Source organism: Phalacrocorax aristotelis, chromosome 23, assembly GCF_949628215.1.
Source record: "Phalacrocorax aristotelis chromosome 23, bGulAri2.1, whole genome shotgun sequence".
NCBI lineage: Eukaryota > Metazoa > Chordata > Aves > Suliformes > Phalacrocoracidae > Phalacrocorax > Phalacrocorax aristotelis.
In genome coordinates this window covers 104,434-130,787 of record NC_134298.1, presented here as the reverse complement: position 1 = coordinate 130,787, position 26,354 = coordinate 104,434, and positions in this window count along the sequence as shown.

Here is a 26,354-nt window from a genome sequence, read left to right as displayed (position 1 = left end):
GTTTTATTTTCTAATTTGATTTATTACTTTGTTCCTCAGGGAGATAGGGCATAACTCTATTTACAATGTATTTGTTTTCTCAGACCTATATAGGAATGGAAGTACTTGGCAAAATGCTATGAATTTTTTCCGTGTCTTTTTTTTTTTAAACGAAATTTTGTGTGAGGAAACAAGGCTGATGCCCTCATGTGGGGGGCCCTCCCATACTTGCACAGAGCATTTTGTCTTTGCTAGACCCAGATACTGCTTTTATTGTAGTCAGGTTACAGACACCCCATCGTAGGAATGAAAGCAGATTGTAGCGCAGAACTGGAAAAACTGACCAAAGTGTTTTGGTTAGGATTGTTTCACTAAATTTCACATTTGAATTAAGATATTAGAATAAAAGAGAATCAGAGAATGTTTTTCAAGTTTTTAACTGGAAGTGTGAATTCAAAAGAGGTAACATTTCAAGAGTCTGTGCAGTGAGGCATGTTGCACTGAGTTATGGTTTTGATTAACCCACGCAAATACACTCTAGTTTGGTGTCTTCTCACAAACAGCTTTTGTAAACTGTAGTCAGCCTACTAAGGTTCAAGAGTCACAAATTTGTACTGAAAGGGAAAGTCAGGAAACTTCTTTCTGGCAGATTCTGCACTGATAAGCACATTTTAAGACTCTGAACAGGATAAAAAAAAATTGTTGCTTCAGGTTTCCATGTGAATGTTTCTTATAGTTCTAGCTGTGAAGTATTTCTGGTCTGTTTGGAAAGCTCACTGCTCGTATACTTTTTAAAACCAAGAATGGGTTTTAAACAGCTTTGTTTGGGTGGCTTCTTTAGCGATGTCTTTTTAATATTTGAGAATTGCAAGTAAAGTTATGCATAGACATACCTGGTTGATTCAGCCTGTATGTTTTGCATACTAATTTTATGCTGGTAGAGCTGTATTTAATTCAGCTGAGTTACCTTTGATGTTTGTACGAGTTCTGAAGTAAAACTGCTCTTTCCTAACTCAGGAGCTGAACAACTTCTGGAGGGATGCTAAAGGGATGCTGCATGGTGTGCCATGCACCTCAGCTCCTTGGTAAAAGGGAGCTGCAGGTATGTAGCACTTTGGTCACATCAAGCATACCCTGATACACTGTTTCTTTTCAGAGTAAACCTAATCTATTTATTTCCTTGCTAAAGGGTAATATTTTTGAATCTTGGCTAGGGCATCCTGTTTTTTTTCCCCCCAGATATATATATATAAAAATGTCCTGTTTTCAGAAACAATGTGCAATTTCCACTTAAGTAGTGTTGAACTATTTCTGTTGAATAGAAAATTCCGTGTTTCGGGTCTATATACAGCTGAGCTCCTAACAAGGGGGATGCTTTGACTTCAGGAGATGTAATAGCATACAGAGACTTTAACCTTTAGGTCACTTGAATGAATGCTGCCCGATTTGCCATAGCGTCATTTGTATGTGCTGGCTTCACTGGCCTGTGTGAAATGAGTTCATGGCGTCAGTTTGCTTCACAGAGGAGGATTCTTGTTGCAGGTGGCAAAAGCTGTTGAAGGCTCTTCTGGCAGAGACGTTAACATTGGACTGCGACTGGAGGGAGGGACATAGACAAGGAGGGGTAGGGACGCTCGTGCTGCTGCCGCCTGATCCCTACAAACATTCAGCGGGTGCCAGTGCTGCCACACTACTGAGACAAAAATGCCTCTTTTATTTAAATTTGACAGAAGGAAGAATAGTGACTAAAATGACTAAATAAGGAGTAAATAATGACTAAAAGGTAAGATCTCAGTTCTACCCTTTGCTGAACCTGCATTTGTGTTACTCTGTGGGTCCCTGGAACTGTGAAACCAAATACGGAGCAACATGGGTTAGAGAAGCTGTGAGCCTTGCCCTGCACCCTGGCCCTCCGCAGCATTATCTGCTCCTGATCCTGCTTTGTTTCTGCTCCGTGGTCATCCGCAGCGGCCTGCAGCCTGGCCGCGCTCGCTGTGCTAGCTGGTGGCGTGACACTGCTGACTGCAGCGCATTTGCTGCTGTTTTTCACAGGCACTGCACTGCAACTAATGCCTTTACCTAAAAAACTCTTTCACTTCTTTCTGGTTCCCTGTTGAGAAACTACCATTTGCTCATGCAGAGTCACAATGGAAAGTTTCAAGTAATTTTGGATTTGCCAGGATCTGGGGAGGAAGGGAGAAAGCCTTGTAACAGAAATAACTTTTATGAGGGTGAACCAAGCCAGGCGTTTAACTCCTCTTCATCGTATGGTTTTATTATATAATGCTTTAAATACAGAAGAGGAAGACAGGTGGCAAAGAGCAGGAGAGGACACCAGCCACTGGAGAACAAGACCATGTGGTCCCTAGGCAGTGGGGCTGAATAGGAGGGAGGGAATACAGCCACAGATGTCGTAACATTAATGGAGGCGTACAGGGCTGACCCAGATGGGAGACTAAGAGCAGATACAGGGTTCATACCATGTGATATCTTCTTTCCCTTGCTCTCTTTCTCTGTGCTGTTTTAAATTAATTTTCCTGTGTGGCTCCAGCACTGTTGTGATTTCTTTCCCCTGAGGACTGGCTTTCTATTACTTCTGGCTACCATGTACCTTTCATTTTTGATTTAGGTTTAATGGAGTCTAGGCGTGAATGTAAAATAGCCTGAGATGGTTGCATTTTTCACAAGTCTGTGAAAACTGTTGCATGTCTGGTTTATGGCAGTGATATTGGAAGGAGACCAAGTGAATTAGATAATTACAGAAAAATGATTTGGATTCTTGTTAATTCTGTAAATGTACAGAGTTAAGTAGCTATCACTAGGTCACATGAACTAATTGTTCAGCACTTAAAAAATAAATAAAATCAAAGTAACAGGACTTTGACTTCTCCAGTTACACAGCTGGAGAATCTGACCATCGAGATGCTGTTTCACGTTGACAAAACGTTCTTGTTTACAGCCCTACAAGTCTCAGAGTTACCAGGTTTTTAAAAGGCAATGCTTCAACTGGCTTTAGACATTTCTTTGTATTAGACCACATGAGTTTCACCAGAGAGTCCCAAATAGCCAATTTCTTGAGCTCTTGCAATGAGGAGTTCAGGACAATGCAGTGTGTCTAGTTCCGACAGCAGTAGTGATACAAGAAAAATAAACTCAAGTCAGCGTCAGATCTATGCCATTTCAACGCATCCCCTTGAATCTCTCACTAGCTGTCTGTCTCTGCATTTATACTGTGTTCTTGCTGTTGAAAGTCTGTTTACTTCACTATGTTATTTTGCTTATAAGGTTGTAATAAGGCTAAAAGACTTGATTCTCCAAGCTGCTAAGTACCTCTTGTATTGTGCTGTACGCCCTCAACTTCTATTGCTTCAAGCACTCAATACCTTCCAAGGTCCTGCCATTCTAGAAAGAGAAACACACTCAGTGTTTTGCAATTCTCTGATGAAAGTCACTATAGCCTATAGAAGTGCCAGGTACAACTATTATTATTCAGGCATTGTACCAGTACCATCTATTTCTGCATTTCACTTATTCTTCAAAAGTTTTGAGTAATTGTTCTCTGTTACCAGAGGTGAGAAGGGTTTGAGTATCCCTATCATCCCACACTTTTTACCTGCTACTTATTTGTCTCTACCAAAAGCGATTCCCCCAACTTTCTTCCAAGGTCCTGCCTGATAGGTGTAAGTTTTTATTTAAGAATTAAAACCAGAAGCAATAATTTTCACAAAGATTATGTACCTGTTCCGTTCACTTTTCCTTCGCCTAAAGCACAAAGTCTACATGAATAATTATCCTAGTAGTAGTTTTTCAGTCTCACCATAACTAGATTTTGTTGAAATTTATTTGAACTTTTCACAGGAAGGAGCCATGTTTGAAATTAGCTTTCTCAATGATCTAAATGATCTAAAGGGAAGATGCCTCTTGACGTCTTTTGTAATACGTTTGGAGAAGGCAGCCGCCACTGTCAGGTCCAACAGCAGTTGTTTTTTTAAAAAAATGAACGCTCTGATACAAGGGGCTTCCATCTCAATCATCTTGCTCATGGAAAAATTGAGCTGCTACTCTAGGCTCTTTAGTCAGTGGAGAGGGCAAGCAGCTCCGCAGGGCAGTACATCCCCTACAAAAGACCTATTTTAGGATGGAGTGAGTTTCTCTCTGGAGACACTCATCTTTCTTGTCTATGGAGATACATAAATAATAAACCTAGACTAGACGCCCATGTTCTGATGTTAAAAGATAATCTGAGTTGATTCTCACCCTAAAATCATGTATTATCACAACTTAACAATACACTTTTGGCATCCAAGTTGAAGAGGACTGTAATTAGTCATGATCTTTGAACCATTACTCAAGCAAACCTTTAAGGGAATTGTTCTTGATTAATGATTCCAGGACCAAGATCTGTAAGAATCGCTGTAGAAGAAACTGTGATCGCTGCTGCTTTAATGAGTTTTAGTTCTGAGATTCATTATAGCTGAGCTGGCCTTGTGAGTGGCCCTGAAAAATTATTTCTCTCAAAGTATGCCGCTAGCACTGAGCTGGATAAGTGTTTGTAAGGGGCTCTTGCAAACATCCTAGGTTTTTATTTTTTTATTTTTCTTGAAGTGGAGTCCACCTTTGATTCTCTTTGCATACCTCTTTGTTTTCCTTTTGTAGAATGTGTGAGAAACAGGGCTAGAAACGTGATTATATTCCTGGCTATGTAAATCAGAGTAGCTTCACTCGCTGAAAGCACTGTCTTACTGTTTCATGAAAAGATGAAAGCTGTGGTTGTCTGAGGTTCTTTCTTTACACTTGTATGTCTGGTGCTCCAGCACAGGAGATACTTTCTTGTAGTCTAATACTGAAAGTGTGGAATCCTGGGTGGGTCTAATTTCGACTATTGGTATAGGTGAAGTAGGTATGCAAGAGGCTATACAAATAATAATTTGCTAGAAATAGTAGATGTTTGAATGGGAAACAACTGAGAATCTTATGTAAACTTAAAATTTATCTGTACTGTAAATGTAGTCAATCTAATAAAAGCATATATGAAGAGTGGAAAGGGGATTAAGACCATTTTCTTAGATAATGATGGGGAGTTTTGTTATTTAAGGTGTTGACTTTTGACAAAGTAAGAACATACCTTAATGGCAAGTTCTTGCATCCTCTGAGGTTTCATTCTCTTTTAGCATTTCCTTTGATTTTGCTGCTAGATAGGTGCTTCAGATCTTAGCAGCTGGCAAATGATAAGCCAGAGAGGTCACTCTGATTCCTTCCTGCCTGCCCACCCCCCCAGCTCTTCTAGCCCCAATGAATTGTTTCCCTCCTCTTCCATAAGAATTGCCATCCTCTCTGAAAGGTCATTGTCTAGGAACTTACTGATCATCATTCTGCAGTATGTAGCTTGACTGAGAGGCCTCTGATTCAGGCTGGAGACTATGAAGCACAGTTGTTGGGGTTGTTTTTTTTTTTATCTTAAGTGCATGCTCTTTGCTAAAAAACACGTGTGCGCGCACTCCTTTTCTTAAACCACAGTGCATTTTAGCACGATGTGTTACAGTTGTGTGAATTTGACTTCTTTAAATCTGCTTTTATTTTTAAACATCCTGTCACGGAAAAACTTTATCCTCCATCATTTAGTCACAAAAGGATGTTTTGTGTTTGGCTGTGTTTTTGTCTTTTCTTTGGCCTCACTTAACATTAGCTTATTGCTATTAGTTTTAACAAGATTTTTACTCTTGTATCAGGTAGTAATCAATCTCTTCTGCCTTAATGAAGTATTGCTGCGAACTGAAGTTTGGGTCTACAGTCAAGTAAGAATGCCAGCTGCCTATGGCTGGGGGAGGTCTGGGTTCTGCAGGTTTCTAGATTGTCCTTTGTAGAGACGTTTACTGCAATAATCACATTAACGTGGTATTTCAGACAGAAGTCAGAGAGCAACTCTGTTACTCCCATCCTCTGTGGTGTCTTTTGTTTCCAGTAAGGCTGTCTGGCCATATCCACTCTGAAAAGTAGTACACTTAATTTACCTTTAAAAAAAAAAAAAAAGGAAGATTAATGAATAAATTTTTTTTCCTTGACAGCTGTCTATAACAATGTCTTTCATAAAGTTCCCTTTCTTCATTTTTCGCAGAAGGAAAGCAAAGAATCAAAGCTCAGACCATGTTAATCACAAGATGTAGAACATAGTAGTTTTCTGAATGGGATCTTGGCTCTGTCCAGGCCTGTTTAATAAAATGGCTTCCAGCTGCTTCCCTCAAAACTCTTCCAGGTGAGGGAGAATCATTAGGAAGCAGTCGCACATGTAAAACTAGAATTTGCACTGCTGTTTACGTTTCCTTGCCCAAGAGACTTGTAGTATCTTCGAGTGTGTGCACACAGAAATACAAATACAAATATATGCATATGCAGTCTCCTGCTCCTAATGGTTACTCCTTAAACTGGGATTCTTTCCATTCCCTTTGTAGCTATGTTAGAATTGCCTGTTCTTAAATAACATGGTAAACTGTCATGATTGTCATCTTATAAGCTACTTGGGGATACAGAAGGGAAAAAAATCTCTAAACATTGACAGACCTGGCTGGTTAAACTTCAAATTTTATTAGCTGTAGTAGGTGAAAAGATTACTTCTTTCTTCTGGGAAGACAATTAAGTGCTGCTTCACTGCGTGGATTATTAAGTTGACAGAAAGACACCAGAGAGAGGGTCTGTGTTAGCTAGTTAATAGGTGCTGGGCAGACAGAATTACTTTCAAGAATGCTTCATAAAAAAACCGATGACACCATACCTGCCAACCTCAAGTGGTACATGGGAAAGAGTTACTTGGATCCATTAATTTCTATATTTATATTTTAAACCATGTAATTCCCATACTATCCCTACTGTATATAAGCCTGTGTGATACTGGAAAGGATCCTGGCTAAATGGGCCGGGTTTTACCCCCAGTCCATTCTGAAGGTGGATCCGGTCCGGGTTTTCCCCAGCAGTCCATTCCGAGGGTGGATCCGGTACAGCTTTTATACCCAGTCTATTCCGAGGGCGGATCCGGTCTGGGTTTTCCGCGGCACGCCGTTCCGGGGGCCGGATCCGGTCCGGTTTTTCCCGCGGCACGCCGTTCCGGAGGCCGGATCGGGTCCGGTTTTTCCCGCGGCGCGCCATTCCGGAGGCCGGATCGGGTCCGGTTTTTCCCGCGGCGCGCCATTCCGGAGGCCGGATCCGGTCCGGTTTTTCCGTGGCGCGCCATTTCGGAGGCCGGATCCGGTCCGGTTTTTCCGCGGCACGCCGTTTCGGAGGCCGGATGCGGCCCGGCTTTACCGCGGCACGCCGTTTCGGAGGCCGGATGCGGCCCGGCTTTACCGCGGCACGCCGTTTCGGAGGCCGGCTCCGGCCCGGTTTTTCCGCGGCACGCCGTTTCGGAGGCCGGATCCGGCCCGGTTTTTCCGCGGCACGCCGTTTCGGAGGCCGGATCCGGCCCGGCTTTTCCGCGGCACGCCGTTTCGGAGGCCGGATCCGGCCCGGCTTTACCGCGGCACGCCGTTTCGGAGGCCGGCTCCGGCCCGGTTTTTCCGCGGCACGCCGTTTCGGAGGCCGGCTCCGGCCCGGCTTTTCCGCGGCACGCCGTTACGGAGGCCGGCTCCGGCCCGGTTTTTCCGCGGCACGCCGTTTCGGAGGCCGAATCCGGCCCGGTTTTTCCGCGGCACGCCGTTTCGGAGGCCGGATCCGGCCCGGTTTTTCCGTGGCACGCCGTTTCGGAGGCCGGATCCGGCCCGGTTTTTCCGCGGCACGCCGTTTCGGAGGCCGGATCCGGCCCGGTTTTTCCGCGGCACGCCGTTTCGGAGGCCGGATCCGGCGCGGTTTTTCCGCGGCACGCCGTTTCGGAGGCCGGATCCGGCCCCGTTTTTCCGCGGCACGCCGTTTCGGAGGCCGGATCCGGCCCGGTTTTTCCGCGGCACGCCGTTTCCGGCCCGGTTTTTTCCGCGGCACGCCGTTTCGGAGGCCGGATCCGGCCCGGTTTTTTCCGCGGCACGCCGTTTCGGAGGCCGGATCCGGCCCGGTTTTTCCGCTGCACGCTGTTTCCGGCCCGGTTTTTCCGCGGCACGCCGTTTCGGAGGCCGGATCCGGCCTGTTTTTTCCGCGGCACGCCGTTTCGGAGGCCGGATCCGGCCCGGTTTTTCCGCGGCACGCCGTTTCGGAGGCCGGATCCGGCCCGGTTTTTCCGCGGCACGCCGTTTCGGAGGCCGGATCCGGCGCGGTTTTTCCGCCGCACGCCGTTTCGGAGGCCGGATCCGGCCCGGTTTTTCCGCGGCACGCCGTTTCGGAGGCCGGATCCGGCGCGGTTTTTCCGCGGCACGCCGTTTCGGAGGCCGGATCCGGCGCGGTTTTTCCGCGGCACGCCGTTTCGGAGGCCGGATCCGGCCCGGTTTTTCCGCGGCACGCCGTTTCGGAGGCCGGATCCGGCCCGGTTTTTCCGCGGCACGCCGTTTCGGAGGCCGGATCCGGCCCGGTTTTTCCGCGGCACGCCGTTTCGGAGGCCGGATCAGGCCCCGTTCTTCCGCGGCACGCCGTTTCGGAGGCCGGATCCGGCCCCGTTTTTCCGCGGCACGCCGTTTCGGAGGCCGGATCCGGCCCGGTTTTTCCGCGGCACGCCGTTTCGGAGGCCGGATCCGGCCCGGTTTTTCCGCGGCACGCCGTTTCCGGCCCGGCTTTTCCGCGGCACGCCGTTTCGGAGGCCGGCTCCGGCCCGGTTTTTCCGCGGCACGCCGTTTCCGGCCCGGTTTTTCCGCGGCACGCCGTTTCGGAGGCCGGATCCGGCCCGGCTTTTCCGCGGCACGCCGTTTCGGAGGCCGGATCCGGCCCCGTTTTTCCGCGGCACGCCGTTTCGGAGGCCGGATCCGGCCCGGTTTTTCTGCGGCACGCCGTTTCGGAGCCCGGATCCGGGTCTGCTTTACCGCGGCACGCCGTTTCGGAGGCCGGATCCGGCCCGGTTTTTCCGCGGCACGCCGTTTCGGAGGCCGGACCCGGCGCGGTTTTTCCGCGGCACGCCGTTTCGGAGGCCGGATCCGGCCCGGTGTTTCCGCGGCACGCCGTTTCGGAGGCCGGATCCGGGTCTGCTTTACCGCGGCACGCCGTTTCGGAGGCCGGATCCGGCCCGGTTTTTCCGCGGCACGCCGTTTCGGAGGCCGGATCCGGCCAGGTTTTTCCGCGGCACGCCGTTTCGGAGGCCGGATCCGGCCCGGTTTTTCCGCGGCACGCCGTTTCGGAGGCCGGATCCGGCCCGGTTTTTCCGCGGCACGCCGTTTCGGAGGCCGGATCCGGCCCCGTTTTTCCGCGGCACGCCGTTTCGGAGGCCGGATCCGGCCCGGCTTTTCCGCGGCACGCCGTTTCGGAGGCCGGATCCGGCCCGGTTTTTCCGCGGCACGCCGTTTCCGGCCCGGTTTTTCCGCGGCACGCCGTTTCGGAGGCCGGATCCGGCCCGGTTTTTTCCGCGGCACGCCGTTTCGGAGGCCGGATCCGGCCCGGTTTTTCCGCCGCACGCCATTTCCGGCCCGGTTTTTCCGCGGCACGCCGTTTCGGAGGCCAGATCCGGCCCCGTTTTTCCGCGGCACGCCGTTTCGGAGGCCGGATCCGGCCCCGTTTTTCCGCGGCACGCCGTTTCGGAGGCCGGATCCGGCCCGGTTTTTCCGCGGCACGCCGTTTCGGAGGCCGGATCCGGCCCGGTTTTTCCGCGGCACGCCGTTTCGGAGGCCGGATCCGGCGCGGTTTTTCCGCCGCACGCCGTTTCGGAGGCCGGATCCGGCGCGGTTTTTCCGCCGCACGCCGTTTCGGAGGCTGGATCCGGCCCGGCTTTTCCGCGGCACGCCGTTTCGGAGGCCGGATCCGGCTCTGTGTTTCCGCGGCACGCCGTTTCGGAGGCCGGATCCGGCCCGGTTTTTCCGCGGCACGCTGTTTCGGAGGCCGGATGCGGCCCGGTTTTTCCGCGGCACGCCGTTTCGGAGGCCGGATCCGGCCCGGTTTTTCCGCGGCATGCCGTTTCGGAGGCCGGATCCGGCCCGGTTTTTCCGCGGCACGCCGTTACGGAGGCCGGATCCGGCCCGGTTTTTCCGCGGCACGCCGTTTCGGAGGCCGGATCCGGCCCGGTGTTTCCGCGGCACGCCGTTTCGGAGGCCGGATCCGGCCCCGGTTTTTCCGCGGCACGCCGTTTCGGAGGCCGGATCCGGCCCGGTTTTTCCGCGGCATGCCGTTTCGGAGGCCGGATCCGGCGCGGTTTTTTCCGCGGCACGCCGTTTCGGAGGCCGGATCCGGCGCGGTTTTTTCCGCGGCACGCCGTTACGGAGGCCGGATCCGGCGCGGTTTTTCCGCGGCACGCCGTTACGGAGGCCGGATGCGGCCCGGTTTTTCCGCGGCACGCCGTTTCGGAGGCCGGATGCGGCCCGGTTTTTCCGCGGCACGCCGTTTCGGAGGCCGGATCCGGCCCGGTTTTTCCGCGGCATGCCGTTTCGGAGGCCGGATCCGGCGCGGTTTTTCCGCGGCACGCCGTTTCGGAGGCCGGATCCGGCGCGGTTTTTCCGCGGCACGCCGTTTCGGAGGCCGGATCCGGCCCGGTGTTTCCGCGGCACGCCGTTTCGGAGGCCGGATCCGGCCCCGTTTTTTCCGCGGCACGCCGTTTCGGAGGCCGGATCCGGCCCGGTGTTTCCGCGGCACGCCGTTTCGGAGGCCGGATCCGGCCCGGTTTTTCCGCGGCACGCCGTTTCGGAGGCCGGATGCGGCCCGGTTTTTCCGCGGCACGCCCTTTCGGAGGCCGGATCCGGCCCGGTTTTTCCGCGGCACGCCGTTTCGGAGGCCGGATCCGGCCCGGTTTTTCCGCGGCACGCCTTTTCCGAGGCCGGATGCGGCCCGGTTTTTCCGCGGCACGCCTTTTCCGAGGCCGGATGCGGCCCGGTTTTTCCGCGGCACGCCGTTTCGGAGGCCGGATCCGGCCCGGTTTTTCCGCGGCACGCCGTTTCGGAGGCCGGATGCGGCCCCGTTTTTCCGCGGCACGCCGTTTCGGAGGCCGGATCCGGCCTGGTTTTTCCGCCGCACGCCCTTTCGGAGGCCGGACCCGGCCCGGTTTTTCCGCGGCATGCCCTTTGGGAGGCCGGATCCGGTCCGGTGTTTCCGCGGCACGCCATTTCGGAGGCCGGATCGGGCGCGGTTTTTCCGCGGCACGCCGTTACGGAGGCCGGATCCGGCCCCGTTTTTCCGCGGCACGCCGTTTCGGAGGCCGGATCCGGCCCGGTGTTTCCGCGGCACGCCGTTTCGGAGGCCGGATCCGGCCCCGGTTTTTCCGCGGCACGCCGTTTCGGAGGCCGGATCCGGCCCGGTGTTTCCGCGGCACGCCGTTTCGGAGGCCGGATGCGGCCCGGTTTTTCCGCGGCACGCCGTTTCGGAGGCCGGATGCGGCCCGGTTTTTCCGCGGCACGCCCTTTCGGAGGCCGGATCCGGCCCGGTGTTTCCGCGGCACGCCGTTTCGGAGGCCGGATCCGGCCCGGTTTTTCCGCGGCACGCCCTTTGGGAGGCCGGATCCGGCCCGGTTTTTCCGCGGCACGCCGTTTCGGAGGCCGGATCCGGCCCGGTTTTTCCGCGGCCCGCCGTTTCGGAGGCCGGATCCGGCCCGGTTTTTCCGCGGCACGCCGTTTCGGAGGCCGGATCCGGCCCGGTTTTTCCGCGGCACGCCTTTTCCGAGGCCGGATGCGGCCCGGTTTTTCCGCGGCACGCCGTTTCGGAGGCCGGATCCGGCCCGGTTTTTCCGCGGCACGCCGTTTCGGAGGCCGGATCCGGCCCGGTTTTTCCGCGGCACGCCGTTTCGGAGGCCGGATCCGGCCTGGTTTTTCTGCCGCACGCCGTTTCGGAGGCCGGACCCGGCCCGGTTTTTCCGCGGCACGCCGTTTCGGAGGCCGGATCCGGTCCGGTGTTTCCGCGGCACGCCGTTTCGGAGGCCGGATCCGGCCCGGTTTTTCCGCGGCACGCCGTTTCGGAGGCCGGATCCGGCCCGGTTTTTCCGCGGCACTCCTTTTCCGAGGCCGGATCCAGTCTGGTTTTTCCTCGGCACGCCGTTTCGGAGGCCGAATCCGGCCCGGTTTTTCCTCGGCACGCCGTTTCGGAGGCCGGATCCGGCCCGGTTTTTCCGCGGCACGCCGTTTCGGAGGCCGGATGCGGCCCGGTTTTTCCGCGGCACGCCGTTTCGGAGGCCGGATGCGGCCCGGTTTTTCCGCGGCACGCCGTTTCGGAGGCCGGATCCGGCCCGGTTTTTCCGCGGCACGCCGTTTCGGAGGCCGGATCCGGCGCGGTTTTTCCGCGGCACGCCGTTTCGGAGGCCGGATCCGGCCCGGTTTTTCCGCGGCACGCCGTTTCGGAGGCCGGATCCGGCCCGGTTTTTCCGCGGCACGCCGTTTCGGAGGCCGCATCCGGCCCGGTTTTTCCGCGGCACGCCGTTTCGGAGGCCGGATCCGGCCCGGTTTTTCCGCGGCACGCCGTTTCGGAGGCCGGATGCGGCCCGGTTTTTCCGCGGCACGCCGTTTCGGAGGCCGGATCCGGCCCGGTTTTTCCTCGGCACGCCGTTTCGGAGGCCGGATCCGGCCCGGTTTTTCCGCGGCACTCCTTTTCCGAGGCCGGATCCAGTCTGGTTTTTCCTCGGCACGCCGTTTCGGAGGCCGAATCCGGCCCGGTTTTTCCTCGGCACGCCGTTTCGGAGGCCGGATCCGGCCCGGTTTTTCCGCGGCACGCCGTTTCGGAGGCCGGATCCGGCCCGGTTTTTCCGCGGCACGCCCTTTCGGAGGCCGGATCCGGCGCGGTTTTTCCGCGGCACGCCGTTTCGGAGGCCGGATCCGGCGCGGTTTTTCCGCGGCACGCCGTTTCGGAGGCCGGATCCGGCGCGGTTTTTCCGCGGCACGCCGTTTCGGAGGCCGGATCCGGCCCGGTGTTTCCGCGGCACGCCGTTTCGGAGGCCGGATCCGGCCCGGTTTTTCCGCGGCACGCCCTTTGGGAGGCCGGATCCGGCCCGGTTTTTCCGCGGCACGCCGTTCCGGAGGCCGGATGCGGCCCGGTTTTTCCGCGGCACGCCGTTTCGGAGGCCGGATGCGGCCCGGTTTTTCTGCGGCACGCCGTTTCGGAGGCCGGATCCGGCCCGGTTTTTCCGCGGCACGCCCTTTGGGAGGCCGGATCCGGCCCGGTTTTTCCGCGGCACGCCGTTTCGGAGGCCGGATCCGGCCCGGTTTTTCCGCGGCACGCCCTTTCGGAGGCCGGATCCGGCCCGGTTTTTCCGCGGCACGCCGTTTCGGAGGCCGGATCCGGCCCGGTTTTTCCGCGGCACGCCCTTTGGGAGGCCGGATCCGGCCCGGTTTTTCCGCGGCACGCCGTTTCGGAGGCCGGATCCGGCCCGGTTTTTCCGCGGCACGCCGTTTCGGAGGCCGGATCCGGCCCGGTTTTTCCGCGGCACGCCGTTTCGGAGGCCGGATGCGGCCCCGTTTTTCCGCGGCACGCCGTTTCGGAGGCCGGATGCGGCCCCGTTTTTCCGCGGCACGCCGTTTCGGAGGCCGGATCCGGCCCGGTTTTTCCGCGGCACGCCGTTTCGGAGGCCGGATCCGGCCCGGTTTTTCTGCGGCACGCCGTTTCGGAGGCCGGATCCGGTCCGATTTTTCCGCGGCACGCCGTTTCGGAGGCCGGATCCGGCCCGGTTTTTCCGCGGCACTCCTTTTCCGAGGCCGGATCCGGTCTGGTTTTTCCTCAGCACGCCATTTCGGAGGCCGGATCCGGTCTGGTTTTTCCGCGGCACGCCGTTTCGGAGGCCGGATCCGGCCCGGTTTTTCCGCGGCACGCCGTTTCGGAGGCCGGATCCGGCGCGGTTTTTCCGCGGCACGCCGTTTCGGAGGCCGGATCCGGCCCGGTTTTTCCGCGGCACGCCGTTTCGGAGGCCGGATCTGGCCCGGTTTTTCCGCGGCACGCCGTTTCGGAGGCCGGATCCGGCCCGGTTTTTCCGCGGCACGCCGTTTCGGAGGCCTATCCGGCCCGGCTTTTCCGCGGCACGCCGTTTCAGAGGCCGGATCCGGCCCGGTTTTTCCGCCGCACGCCGTTTTGGAGGCCGGATCCGGCCTGGTTTTTCCGCCGCACGCCGTTTCGGAGGCCGGATCCGGCCTGGTTTTTCCGCCGCACGCCGTTTCGGAGGCCGGACCCGGCCCGGTTTTTCCGCGGCATGCCCTTTGGGAGGCCGGATCCGGCCCGGTTTTTCCGCGGCACCCCCTTTCGGAGGCCGGATCCGGCCCAGTTTTTCCGCGGCACGCCGTTTCGGAGGCCGGATCCGGCCCGGTTTTTCCGCGGCACGCCGTTTTGGAGGCCGGATCCGGCCCGGTTTTTCCGCGGCACGCCGTTTCGGAGGCCGGACCCGGCCCGGTTTTTCCGCGGCATGCCCTTTGGGAGGCCGGATCCGGCCCCGTGTTTCCGCGGCACGCCGTTTTGGAGGCCGGATGCGGCCCGGTTTATCCGCGGCACGCCGTTTCGGAGGCCGGACCCGGCCCGGTTTTTCCGCGGCATGCCCTTTGGGAGGCCGGATCCGGCCCGGTGTTTCCGCGGCACGCCGTTTCGGAGGCCGGATCCGGCCCGGTTTTTCCGCGGCACGCCGTTTCGGAGGCCGGATCCGGCCCGGTTTTTCCGCGGCACGCCGTTTCGGAGGCCGGATCCGGCCCGGTTTTTCCGCGGCACGCCGTTTCGGAGGCCGGATCCGGCCCGGTTTTTCCGCGGCACGCCGTTTCGGAGGCCGGACCCGGCCCGGTTTTTCCGCGGCATGCCCTTTGGGAGGCCGGATCCGGCCCGGTGTTTCCGCGGCACGCCGTTTCGGAGGCCGGATCCGGCCCGGTTTTTCCGCGGCACGCCCTTTCGGAGGCCGGATGCGGCCCGGTTTTTCCGCGGCACGCCGTTCCGGAGGCCGGATGCGGCCCGGTTTTTCTGCGGCACGCCGTTTCGGAGGCCGGATCCGGCCCGGTTTTTCCGCGGCACTCCTTTTCCGAGGCCGGATCCGGTCTGGTTTTTCCTCAGCACGCCATTTCGGAGGCCGGATCCGGTCTGGTTTTTCCGCGGCACGCCGTTTCGGAGGCCGGATCCGGCCCGGTTTTTCCGCGGCACGCCGTTTCGGAGGCCGGATCCGGCGCGGTTTTTCCGCGGCACGCCGTTTCGGAGGCCGGATCCGGCCCGGTTTTTCCGCGGCACGCCGTTTCGGAGGCCGGATCTGGCCCGGTTTTTCCGCGGCACGCCGTTTCGGAGGCCGGATCCGGCCCGGTTTTTCCGCGGCACGCCGTTTCGGAGGCCGGATCCGGCCCGGCTTTTCCGCGGCACGCCGTTTCAGAGGCCGGATCCGGCCCGGTTTTTCCGCCGCACGCAGTTTTGGAGGCCGGATCCGGCCTGGTTTTTCCGCCGCACGCCGTTTCGGAGGCCGGATCCGGCCTGGTTTTCCCGCCGCACGCCGTTTCGGAGGCCGGACCCGGCCCGGTTTTTCCGCGGCATGCCCTTTGGGAGGCCGGATCCGGCCCGGTTTTTCCGCGGCACCCCCTTTCGGAGGCCGGATCCGGCCCAGTTTTTCCGCGGCACGCCGTTTCGGAGGCCGGATCCGGCCCGGTTTTTCCGCGGCACGCCGTTTTGGAGGCCGGATCCGGCCCGGTTTTTCCGCGGCACGCCGTTTCGGAGGCCGGACCCGGCCCGGTTTTTCCGCGGCATGCCCTTTGGGAGGCCGGATCCGGCCCCGTGTTTCCGCGGCACGCCGTTTTGGAGGCCGGATGCGGCCCGGTTTATCCGCGGCACGCCGTTTCGGAGGCCGGACCCGGCCCGGTTTTTCCGCGGCATGCCCTTTGGGAGGCCGGATCCGGCCCGGTGTTTCCGCGGCACGCCGTTTCGGAGGCCGGATCCGGCCCGGTTTTTCCGCGGCACGCCGTTTCGGAGGCCGGATCCGGCCCGGTTTTTCCGCGGCACGCTGTTTCGGAGGCCGGATCCGGCCCGGTTTTTCTGCGGCACGCCGTTTCGGAGGCCGGATCCGGCCCGGTTTTTCCGCGGCACGCCGTTTCGGAGGCCGGATCCGGCCCGGTTTTTCCGCGGCACGCCGTTTCGGAGGCCGGACCCGGCCCGGTTTTTCCGCGGCATGCCCTTTGGGAGGCCGGATCCGGCCCGGTGTTTCCGCGGCACGCCGTTTCGGAGGCCGGATCCGGCCCGGTTTTTCCGCGGCACGCCGTTTCGGAGGCCGGATCCGGCCCGGTTTTTCCGCGGCACGCCGTTCCGGAGGCCGGATGCGGCCCGGTTTTTCCGCGGCACGCCGTTTCGGAGGCCGGATGCGGCCCGGTTTTTCTGCGGCACGCCGTTTCGGAGGCCGGATCCGGCCCGGTTTTTCCGCGGCATGCCCTTTGGGAGGCCGGATCCGGCCCGGTTTTTCCGCGGCACGCCGTTTCGGAGGCCGGATCCGGCCCGGTTTTTCCGCGGCACGCCCTTTCGGAGGCCGGATCCGGCCCGGTTTTTCCGCGGCACGCCGTTTAGGAGGCCGGATCCGGCCCGGTTTTTCCGCGGCACGCCGTTTCGGAGGCCGGATCCGGCCCGGTTTTTCCGCGGCACGCCGTTTCGGAGGCCGGATCCGGCCCGGTTTTTCCGCGGCACGCCCTTTCGGAGGCCGGATCCGGCCCGGTTTTTCCGCGGCACGCCGTTTCGGAGGCCGGATCCGGTCCGGTTTTTCCGCGGCACGCCGTTTCGGAGGCCGGATGCGGCCCCGTTTTTCCGCGGCACGCCGTTTCGGAGGCCGGATCCGGCCCGGTTTTTCCGCGGCACGCCCTTTCGGAGGCCGGATCCGGCCCGGTTTTTCCGCGGCACGCCGTTTCGGAGGCCGGATCCGGCCCGGTTTTTCCGCGGCACGCCGTTTCGGAGGCCGGACCCGTCCCGGTTTTCCGCGGCACGCCGTTTCGGAGGCCGGATCCGGCCCGGTCTTTCCGCGGCACGCCCTTTCGGAGTCCGAATCCGGCCCGGTTTTTCCGCGGCACGCCGTTTCGGAGGCCGGATCCGGCCCGGTTTTTCCGCGGCACGCCGTTTCGGAGGCCAGATCCGGCCCGGTTTTTCCGCGGCACGCCGTTTTGGAGGCCGGATCTGGCCCGGTTTTTCCGCGGCACGCCGTTTCGGAGGCCGGATCCGGCCCCGTGTTTCCGCGGCACGCCGTTTCGGAGGCCGGACCCGGCCCGGTTTTTCCGCGGCACGCCGTTTCGGAGGCCGGATCCGGCCCGGTTTTTCCGCGGCACGCCGTTTCGGAGGCCGGATCCGGCCCGGTTTTTCCTCGGCACGCCGTTTCGGAGGCCCGATCCGGCCCGGTTTTTCCGCGGCACGCCGTTTCGGAGGCCGGATCCGGCCCGGTGTTTCCGCGGCACGCCGTTTCGGAGGCCGGATCCGGCCCGGTTTTTCCGCGGCACGCCGTTTCGGAGGCCGGATCCGGCTCTGTGTTTCCGCGGCACGCCGTTTCGGAGGCCGGATCCGGCCCGGTTTTTCCGCGGCACGCCGTTTCGGAGGCCGGATCCGGCCCGGTTTTTCCGCCGCACGCCGTTTCGGAGGCCGGATCCGGCCCGGTTTTTCCGCGGCACGCCGTTTCGGAGGCCGAATCCGGCCCGGTTTTTCCGCGGCACGCCGTTTCGGAGGCCGGATCCGGCCCGGTGTTTCCGCGGCACGCCGTTTCGGAGGCCAGATTCGGCCCGGTTTTTCCGCGGCATGCCGTTTCGGAGGCCGGATCCGGCCCGGTTTTTCCGCGGCACGCCGTTTCGGAGGCCGGATCCGGCCCGGTTTTTCCGCGGCACGCCATTTCGGAGGCCGGATCCGGCTCTGTGTTTCCGCGGCACGCCGTTTCGGAGGCCGGATCCGGCCCGGTTTTTCCGCGGCATGCCCTTTCGGAGGCCGGATCCGGGCCGGTTTTTTCGCGGCACGCCGTTTCGGAGGCCGGATCCGGCCCGATTTTTCCGCGGCACGCCGTTTCGGAGGCCGGATCCGGCCCGGTTTTGCCGCGGCACTCCTATTCCGAGGCCGGATTCGGCCCGGTTTTTCCGCGGCACGCCGTTTCGGAGGCCGGATCCGGCCCGGTTTTTCCGCGGCACGCCGTTTCGGAGGCCGGATCCGGCCCGGTTTTTCCGCGGCACGCCGTTTCGGAGGCCGTATCCGGCCCGGTTTTTCCGCGGCACGCCCTTTGGGAGGCCGGATCCGGCCCGGTTTTTCCGCGGCACGCCGTTTCGGAGGCCGGATCCGGCCCGGTTTTTCCGCCGCACGCCGTTTCGGAGGCCGGATCCGGCCCGGTTTTTCCGCGGCACGCCGTTTCGGAGGCCGGACCCGGCCCGGTTTTTCCGCGGCATGCCCTTTGGGAGGTCGGATCCGGCCCGGTTTTTCCGCGGCACGCCCTTTGGGAGGCCGGATCCGGCCCGGTTTTTCCGCGGCACGCCCTTTCGGAGGCCGGATCCGGCCCGGTTTTTCCGCCGCACGCCGTTTCGGAGGCCGGATCCGGCCCGGTTTTTCCGCGGCACGCCGTTTCGGAGGCCGGATCCGGCCCGGTTTTTCCGCGGCACGCCGTTTCGGAGGCCGGATCCGGCCCGGTTTTTCCGCAGCACGCCGTTTCGGAGGCCGGATCCGGCCCGGTTTTTCCGCGGCACGCCGTTTCGGAGGCCGGATCCGGCCCGGTTTTTCCGTGGCACGCCGTTTCGGAGGCCGTATCCGGCCCGTTTTTTCCGCGGCATGCCCTTTGGGAGGCCGGATCCGGCCCGATTTTTCCGCGGCACGCCGTTTCGGAGGCCGGATCCGGCCCGGTTTTTCCGTGGCACGCCGTTTCGGAGGCCGGATCCGGCCCGGTTTTTCCGCGGCACGCCGTTTCGGAGGCCGGATCCGGCCCGGTTTTTCCGCGGCACGCCGTTTCGGAGGCCGAATCCGGCCCGGTTTTTCCGCGGCACGCCGTTTCGGAGGCCGGATCCGGCCCGGTTTTTCCGCGGCACGCCGTTTCGGAGGCCGGATCCGGCCCGGTTTTTCCGCGGCACGCCGTTTCGGAGGCCGGATCCGGCCCGGTTTTTCCGCGGCACGCCCTTTCGGAGGCCGGATCCGGCCCGGTTTTTCCGCGGCACGCCGTTTCGGAGGCCGGATCCGGCCCGGTTTTTCCGCGGCACGCCGTTTCGGAGGCCGGATCCGGCCCGGTTTTTCCGCGGCACGCCGTTTCGGAGGCCGGATCCGGCTCTGTGTTTCCGCGGCACGCCGTTTCGGAGGCCGGATCCGGCCCGGTTTTTCCGCGGCACGCCCTTTCGGAGGCCGGATCCGGCCCGGTTTTTCCGCGGCACGCCGTTTCGGAGGCCGGATCCGGCCCGGTTTTTCCGCGGCACGCCGTTTCGGAGGCCGGATCCGGCCCGGTTTTTCCACGGCACGCCCTTTGGGAGGCCGGATCCGGCCCGGTTTTTCCGCGGCACGCCGTTTCGGAGGCCGGATCCGGCCCGGTTTTTCCGCCGCACGCCGTTTCGGAGGCCGGATCCGGCCCGGTTTTTCCGCGGCACGCCGTTTCGGAGGCCGGATCCGGCCCGGTTTTTCCGCGGCACGCCGTTTCGGAGGCCGGATCCGGCCCGGTTTTTCCGCGGCACGCCGTTTCGGAGGCCGGATCCGGCCCGGTTTTTCCGCGGCACGCCGTTTCGAAGGCCGGATCCGGCCCGGTTTTTCCGCGGCACGCCGTTTCGGAGGCCGGATCCGGTCCGATTTTTCCGCGGCACGCCGTTTCGGAGGCCGGATCCGGCCCGGTTTTTCCGCGGCACTCCTTTTCCGAGGCCGGATCCGGTCTGGTTTTTCCTCAGCACGCCATTTCGGAGGCCGGATCCGGTCTGGTTTTTCCGCGGCACGCCGTTTCGGAGGCCGGATCCGGCCCGGTTTTTCCGCAGCACGCCGTTTCGGAGGCCGGATCCGGCGCGGTTTTTCCGCGGCACGCCGTTTCGGAGGCCGGATCCGGCCCGGTTTTTCCGCGGCACGCCCTTTCGGAGGCCGGATCCGGCCCGGTTTTTCCGCGGCACGCCGTTTCGGAGGCCGGATCCGGCCCGGTTTTTCCGCGGCACGCCCTTTCGGAGGCCGGATCCGGCCCGGCTTTTCCGCGGCACGCCGTTTCAGAGGCCGGATCCGGCCCGGTTTTTCCGCCGCACGCCGTTTCGGAGGCCGGATCCGGCCCGTTTTTTTCCGCGGCACGCCGTTTCGGAGGCCGAATCCGGCCCCGTTTTTCCGCGGCACGCCGTTTCGGAGGCCGGATCCGGCCCGGTTTTTCCACCGCACGCCGTTTCGGAGGCCGGATCCGGCCCGGTTTTTCCGCGGCATGCCGTTTCGGAGGCCGGATCCGGCCCGGTTTTTCCGCCGCACGCCCTTTCGGAGGCCGGATCTGGCCCGGTTTTTCCGCGGCACGCCGTTTCGGAGGCCGGATCCGGCCCGGTTTTTCCGCGGCACGCCGTTTCGGAGGCCGGATCCGGCCCGGTTTTTCCGCGGCACGCCTTTTTCGAGGCCGGATCTGGTCTGGTTTTTCCTCGGCACGCCATTTCGGAGGCCGGATCCGGCCCGGTTTTTCCGCGGCACGCCGTTTCGGAGGCCGGATCCGGCCCGGTTTTTCCGCGGCACGCCATAAAGGAGGCCGGATCCGGCCCGGTTTTTCAGCGGCACGCCGTTTCTGGCCCGGTTTTTCCGCGGCACGCCGTTTCGGAGGCCGGATCCGGCCCGGTTTTTCCGCGGCACGCCGTTTCGGAGGCCGGATCCGGCCCGGTTTTTCCGCGGCACGCCGTTTCCGGCCCGGTTTTTCCGCAGCACGCCGTTTCGGAGGCCGGATCCGGCCCGGTTTTTCCGCGGCACGCCGTTTCCGGCCCGGTTTTTCCGCGGCACGCCGTTTCGGAGGCCAGATCCGGCCCGGTTTTTCCGCGGCACGCCGTTTCGGAGGCCGGATCCGTCCTGGTTTTTCCGCCGCACGCCGTTTCGGAGGCCGGACCCGGCCCGGTTTTTCCGCGGCATGCCCTTTGGGAGGCCGGATCCGGCCCGGTTTTTCCGCGGCACGCCCTTTTGGAGGCCGGATCCGGCCCAGTTTTTCCGCGGCACGCCGTTTCGGAGGCCGGATCCGGCCCGGTTTTTCCGCGGCACGCCGTTTCGGAGGCCGGATCCGGCCCGGTTTTTCCGCGGCACACCGTTTCGGAGGCCGGACCCGGCCCGGTTTTTCCGCGGCATGCCCTTTGGGAGGCCGGATCCGGCCCGGTTTTTCCGCGGCACGCCGTTTCGGAGGCCGGATGCGGCCCGGTTTTTCCGCGGACGCCATTTCGGAGGCCGGACCCGGCCCGGTTTATCCGCGGCATGCCCTTTGGGAGGCCGGATCCGGCCCGGTTTTTCCGCGGCACGCCGTTTCGGAGGCCGGATCCGGCCCGGTTTTTCCGCGGCACGCCGTTTCGGAGGCCGGATCCGGCCCGGTTTTTCCGCGGCACGCCGTTTCGGAGGCCGGATCCGGCCCGGTTTTTCCGCGGCACGCCGTTTCGGAGGCCGGATCCGGCCCGGTTTTTCCGCGGCACGCCGTTTCGGAGGCCGGACCCGGCCCGGTTTTTCCGCGGCACGCCCTTTGGGAGGCCGGATCCGGCCCGGTGTTTCCGCGGCACGCCGTTTCGGAGGCCGGATCCGGCCCGGTTTTTCCGCGGCACGCCCTTTCGGAGGCCGGATCCGGCCCAGTTTTTCCGCGGCACGCCGTTCCGGAGGCCGGATGCGGCCCGGTTTTTCCGCGGCACGCCGTTTCGGAGGCCGGATGCGGCCCGGCTTTACCGCGGCACGCCGTTTCGGAGGCCGGATGCGGCCCGGCTTTACCGCGGCACGCCGTTTCGGAGGCCGGATCCGGCCCGGTTTTTCCGCGGCACGCCGTTTCGGAGGCCGGATCCGGCCCGGTTTTTCCGCGGCACGCCCTTTCGGAGGCCGGATCCGGCCCGGTTTTTCCGCGGCACGCCGTTTAGGAGGCCGGATCCGGCCCGGTTTTTCCGCGGCATGCCCTTTGGGAGGCCGGATCCGGCCCGGTTTTTCCGCGGCACGCTCTTTCGGAGGCCGGATCCGGCCCGGTTTTTCCGCGGCACGCCCTTTCGGAGGCCGGATCCGGCCCCGTTTTTTCCGCGGCACGCCCTTTCGGAGGCCGGATCCGGCCCGGTTTTTCCGCGGCACGCCGTTTCGGAGGCCGAATCCGGCCCGGTTTTTCCGCGGCACGCCGTTTCGGAGGCCGGACCCGTCCCGGTTTTCCGCGGCACGCCGTTTCGGAGGCCGGATCCGGCCCGGTCTTTCCGCGGCACGCCCTTTCGGAGGCCGGATCCGGCCCGGTTTTTCCGCGGCACGCCGTTTCGGAGGCCGGATCCAGCCCGGTTTTGCCGCGGCACGCCGTTTCGGAGGCCAGATCCGGCCCGGTTTTTCCGCGGCACGCCGTTTCGGAGGCCGGATCCGGCCCGGTTTTTCCGTGGCACGCCGTTTTGGAGGCCGGATCTGGCCCGGTTTTTCCGCGGCACGCCGTTTCGGAGGCCGGATCCGGCCCCGTGTTTCCGCGGCACGCCGTTTCGGAGGCCGGACCCGGCCCGGTTTTTCCGCGGCACACCGTTTCGGAGGCCGGATCCGGCCCGGTTTTTCCGCGGCACGCCGTTGCGGAGGCCGGATCCGGCCTGGTTTTTCCTCGGCACGCCGTTTCGGAGGCCGGAACCGGCCCGGTTTTTCCTCGGCACGCCGTTTCGGAGGCCCGATCCGGCCCGGTTTTTCCGCGGCACGCCGTTTCGGAGGCCGGATCCGGCCCGGTGTTTCCGCGGCACGCCGTTTCGGAGGCCGGATCCGGCCCGGTTTTTCCGCGGCACGCCGTTTCGGAGGCCGGATCCGGCCTGGTTTTTCCGCGGCACGCCGTTTCGGAGGCCGGATCCGGCCCGGTTTTTCCGCGGCACGCCGTTTCGGAGGCCGGATCCGGCCCGGTTTTTCCGCGGCACGCCGTTTCGGAGGCCGGATCCGGCCCGGTTTTTCCGCGGCACGCCGTTTCCGGCCCGGTTTTTCCGCAGCACGCCGTTTCGGAGGCCGGATCCGGCCCGGTTTTTCCGCGGCACGCCGTTTCCGGCCCGGTTTTTCCGCGGCACGCCGTTTCGGAGGCCAGATCCGGCCCGGTTTTTCCGCGGCACGCCGTTTCGGAGGCCGGATCCGTCCTGGTTTTTCCGCGGCACGCCGTTTCGGAGGCCGGACCCGGCCCGGTTTTTCCGCGGCATGCCCTTTGGGAGGCCGGATCCGGCCCGGTTTTTCCGCGGCACGCCCTTTTGGAGGCCGGATCCGGCCCAGTTTTTCCGCGGCACGCCGTTTCGGAGGCCGGATCCGGCCCGGTTTTTCCGCGGCACGCCGTTTCGGAGGCCGGATCCGGCCCGGTTTTTCCGCGGCACGCCGTTTCGGAGGCCGGACCCGGCCCGGTTTTTCCGCGGCATGCCCTTTGGGAGGCCGGATCCGGCCCGGTTTTTCCGCGGCACGCCGTTTCGGAGGCCGGATGCGGCCCGGTTTTTCCGCGGACGCCGTTTCGGAGGCCGGACCCGGCCCGGTTTATCCGCGGCATGCCCTTTGGGAGGCCGGATCCGGCCCGGTTTTTCCGCGGCACGCCGTTTCGGAGGCCGGATCCGGCCCGGTTTTTCCGCGGCACGCCGTTTCGGAGGCCGGATCCGGCCCGGTTTTTCCGCGGCACGCCGTTTCGGAGGCCGGATCCGGCCCGGTTTTTCCGCGGCACGCCGTTTCGGAGGCCGGATCCGGCCCGGTTTTTCCGCGGCACGCCGTTTCGGAGGCCGGACCCGGCCCGGTTTTTCCGCGGCACGCCCTTTGGGAGGCCGGATCCGGCCCGGTGTTTCCGCGGCACGCCGTTTCGGAGGCCGGATCCGGCCCGGTTTTTCCGCGGCACGCCCTTTCGGAGGCCGGATCCGGCCCAGTTTTTCCGCGGCACGCCGTTCCGGAGGCCGGATGCGGCCCGGTTTTTTCCGCGGCACGCCGTTTCGGAGGCCGGATGCGGCCCGGCTTTACCGCGGCACGCCGTTTCGGAGGCCGGATGCGGCCCGGCTTTACCGCGGCACGCCGTTTCGGAGGCCGGATCCGGCCCGGTTTTTCCGCGGCACGCCGTTTCGGAGGCCGGATCCGGCCCGGTTTTTCCGCGGCACGCCCTTTCGGAGGCCGGATCCGGCCCGGTTTTTCCGCGGCACGCCGTTTAGGAGGCCGGATCCGGCCCGGTTTTTCCGCGGCATGCCCTTTGGGAGGCCGGATCCGGCCCGGTTTTTCCGCGGCACGCTCTTTCGGAGGCCGGATCCGGCCCGGTTTTTCCGCGGCACGCCCTTTCGGAGGCCGGATCCGGCCCGGTTTTTCCGCGGCACGCCGTTTCGGAGGCCGGATCCGGCCCGGTTTTTCCGCGGCACGCCGTTTCGGAGGCCGGACCCGGCCCCGTTTTTCCGCGGCACGCCGTTTCGGAGGCCGGATCCGGCCCGGTTTTTCCGCGGCACGCCGTTTCGGAGGCCGGATCCGGCCCGGTTTTTCCGCGGCACGCCGTTTCGGAGGCCGGATCCGGCCCCGTTTTTTCCGCGGCACGCCCTTTCGGAGGCCGGATCCGGCCCGGTTTTTCCGCGGCACGCCGTTTCGGAGGCCGAATCCGGCCCGGTTTTTCCGCGGCACGCCGTTTCGGAGGCCGGACCCGTCCCGGTTTTCCGCGGCACGCCGTTTCGGAGGCCGGATCCGGCCCGGTCTTTCCGCGGCACGCCCTTTCGGAGGCCGGATCCGGCCCGGTTTTTCCGCGGCACGCCGTTTCGGAGGCCGGATCCAGCCCGGTTTTGCCGCGGCACGCCGTTTCGGAGGCCAGATCCGGCCCGGTTTTTCCGCGGCACGCCGTTTCGGAGGCCGGATCCGGCCCGGTTTTTCCGTGGCACGCCGTTTTGGAGGCCGGATCTGGCCCGGTTTTTCCGCGGCACGCCGTTTCGGAGGCCGGATCCGGCCCCGTGTTTCCGCGGCACGCCGTTTCGGAGGCCGGACCCGGCCCGGTTTTTCCGCGGCACACCGTTTCGGAGGCCGGATCCGGCCCGGTTTTTCCGCGGCACGCCGTTGCGGAGGCCGGATCCGGCCTGGTTTTTCCTCGGCACGCCGTTTCGGAGGCCGGAACCGGCCCGGTTTTTCCTCGGCACGCCGTTTCGGAGGCCCGATCCGGCCCGGTTTTTCCGCGGCACGCCGTTTCGGAGGCCGGATCCGGCCCGGTGTTTCCGCGGCACGCCGTTTCGGAGGCCGGATCCGGCCCGGTTTTTCCGCGGCACGCCGTTTCGGAGGCCGGATCCGGCCCGGTTTTTCCGCGGCACGCCGTTTCGGAGGCCGGATCCGGCCCGGTTTTTCCGCGGCACGCCGTTTCGGAGGCCGGATCCGGCCCGGTTTTTCCGCGGCACGCCGTTTCGGAGGCCGGATCCGGCCCGGTTTTTCCGCGGCACGCCGTTTCGGAGGCCGGATCCGGCCCGGTTCTTCTGCGGCACGCCGTTTCGGAGGCCGGACCCGGCCCGGTTTTTCCGCGGCATGCCCTTTGGGAGGCCGGATCCGGCCCGGTGTTTCCGCGGCACGCCGTTTCGGAGGCCGGATCCGGCCCGGTTTTTCCGCGGCACGCCCTTTCGGAGGCCGGATCCGGCCCAGTTTTTCCGCGGCACGCCGTTCCGGAGGCCGGATCCGGCCCGGTTTTTCCGCGGCACGCCGTTTCGGAGGCCGGATCCAGCCCGGTTTTGCCGCGGCACGCCGTTTCGGAGGCCAGATCCGGCCCGGTTTTTCCGCGGCACGCCGTTTCGGAGGCCGGATCCGGCCCGGTTTTTCCGCGGCACGCCGTTTCGGAGGCCGGATCCGGCCCGGTTTTTCCGTGGCACGCCGTTTTGGAGGCCGGATCTGGCCCGGTTTTTCCGCGGCACGCCGTTTCGGAGGCCGGATCCGGCCCCGTGTTTCCGCGGCACGCCGTTTCGGAGGCCGGACCCGGCCCGGTTTTTCCGCGGCACGCCGTTTCGGAGGCCGGATCCGGCCCGGTTTTTCCGCGGCACGCCGTTGCGGAGGCCGGATCCGGCCCGGTTTTTCCTCGGCACGCCGTTTCGGAGGCCCAATCCGGCCCGGTTTTTCCTCGGCACGCCGTTTCGGAGGCCCGATCCGGCCCGGTTTTTCCGCGGCACGCCGTTTCGGAGGCCGGATCCGGCCCGGTGTTTCCGCGGCACGCCGTTTCGGAGGCCGGATCCGGCCCGGTTTTTCCGCGGCACGCCGTTTCGGAGGCCGGATCCGGCCCGGTTTTTCCGCGGCACGCCGTTTCGGAGGCCGGATCCGGCCCGGTTTTTCCGCGGCACGCC